At 45.1% G+C, this 2,247-nt stretch overlaps 1 protein-coding gene across 7 annotated transcripts in view; it reads right to left on the reverse strand.

Moving 5' to 3' along the window:
• Window positions 1-2,247, reverse strand: part of Tenm2 (teneurin transmembrane protein 2) — a 1,236,531-nt gene that overhangs the window by 71,698 nt on the left and 1,162,586 nt on the right. The gene's annotated exons all lie outside the window — the stretch shown is intronic.

Consider the following 2,247-nt stretch of genomic DNA (forward strand, 5'->3'; position numbering starts at 1 on the left):
TGTGTGTGTGTGTGTGTGTGTGTGTGTGTACTATTTTGGAATCTGATTGCATACGATTACAAAATTCCCCCCTATCAAAACCCTGCTGTCTTGAGAAAAGAGAGGCTGAGATCCTATCCCTTCCCTCTCTCTGGTGTCACACAATGCTCTTCTCTCTCCAGACAAGGGTCACTAGAATTTTCCCAATAATCACAACTTCCAGCTACCTGGGAAATCCCATAAAGCCAAGGGTAGCTACAATGAGGCTTGACTTTGCTTTCCTAAGATACTATTTTGGAATATCTGCATATCCATAATGAGTCATCTTGGGGATAAGAACCAAGTCTAAACATTCAATTCATGTATGTTTCATATACATCTTATAAACCTGCCCTGAAGGCAATTTGATGCAGTATATTTAATGACTTTGTGCATGAGACAGTTTCATGGGATGGGATTCTGTGCTGGGAGTGTCATGCTGGTGTGTGACAACTGGGAGTGTCATTGCTGGTGTGTGACAAGTATTGGGGTTTGGATATTTTGGATTTTTTTCCACATTAGGGATGCTCAACCTTTGCTGTTTACAAATCGCAAAGCTGGAGAAATGCACATCCCCTCTCCTTGAACCCTCTTGCCTTCATGAAGAAGCAGGGCCATCAGAAGCTTGCACTTGCTTTAGGCTCTGAGCTGAGCACACTAGTTTTCAGCTCTCCCATTGGCCTTGGAGACAGGGGAGCTTCGGTGAGCACAGACAGCTCTTGAGACTCCCAGGTTCCTGGGCACACTCCCAATTCCTGGACTGGGTAATCGAGCTGACCTGCTCTTTGCCAGAATCTTGTCAAAGATTTTTGGAACACGCTTCCTTTCCGTCCCAGGTGTCCTGAAGCCAAAGGGATGCTGTCCCAGGCTTCTTTTTCTATTAGAAATGCCCCCCACCCCCGCTGCTCAGCTCCAACCCTTTGATGATCTGGGAGTGGTCACACCATTTCACTGACAGCTTTAATAGTCCGCTACTGGCTACCTAACAAATGAGCCCTATTTTTAGCTGGTTCCCCCACTTTTAGCTGGTTCCCCTACTTTTAGCTGGTTCCAGCTACAGTGTTAGAGTCTTTTGAAAGTGGAAAGCTAATTTATGAAAATAATCCTTTTGTTTTATTCCATTTTCTTAGCTCCTAGTAAGATTTTTTTAATGCCTTACCAGGCACTATTTTAAAATCAACGGTATGTGTTGATGACCACAAGGTGCACAGACAGCACTGGTGATGTGGAAGTACGTCCCACCATGGGTTTTTCTCCCTTCTGTCCTTCAACAATGGCTATTTCTTTTAAATCCATCCCACAGCACAAGGCTTTGTGGAGTGTGCTACATGCAGTGAAGGGGTTTCGACTATCTGCAATTTCTCCGGCTGTGTTTTCCCATTTCTCCCTTGTTGCTAGCTTCCTATTGTTTCTAGGCAGCCAACTTGCAGAAAAGATTCAGCGATGACATGCTATCAGTTCATTTCTATTTATGATTATTGATGTGTAACAATTATCACATTATCTAGATAGTGAGGTCTGCTTCATAAATTACAGTGGTGGAGCCAAAGCAACTTGGTTATTTCTGTCTGCCATTATCTAGGGGAGCGCCTTTGGAGAAGTCTTGAATTAAGTTCTTCATTCCTAGCTCTGCCCTTCACTATTTGTCAGACCATGATGCTCTGAGCCTGACACCCTTACTGAACTTCACCCCGTGTCTTGGAGGACTATTCTGTCCTTCTGAATTATGTATGTACACAGAGACCTTTGAGAGAGCTGCCTCATCAAACGCCCAGATGGCTTCCTCTAAACTGTCTCTTCTTCAGTCTGGTCTGTGTGCTGCTCTAGAACACTACATACTTTTGGAGTCTCTGCCGACTCCGCTGTATCTTGGCCCTCCCTAGGATGCCTCCTGGAAGTGGTAGTTCATGGTGGGAAGGCTAAGATGGAAGCATAAGGGGGAAAATATGAAAAAGGGAAGTGTCAGTAAGTGACTGGCTGAGGACACTGACTGACAGTGACTGACAGTAGTTACAGCCCAAGCAAGTTCATGACCTCACCAAAAAACTATAGAGGACTGCAAGTCAGTCTCAAGTCTTCATGAGAACTGTGCTCATAATGAAAAGGCACACAACAGGGACTGTCTCAGGGCCAGGGTCTAACAGAATCTCACTTACTCTATAACCTGACTGGTCCCTTCCCTTCTTCCTTCCCTTCCCTTCCCTTTCCCTTCCCTTCCCTTCCCTTCCC

The sequence above is a fragment of the Mus pahari genome, chromosome 14 (genome assembly GCF_900095145.1).
Source record: "Mus pahari chromosome 14, PAHARI_EIJ_v1.1, whole genome shotgun sequence".
Taxonomy (NCBI): domain Eukaryota; kingdom Metazoa; phylum Chordata; class Mammalia; order Rodentia; family Muridae; genus Mus; species Mus pahari.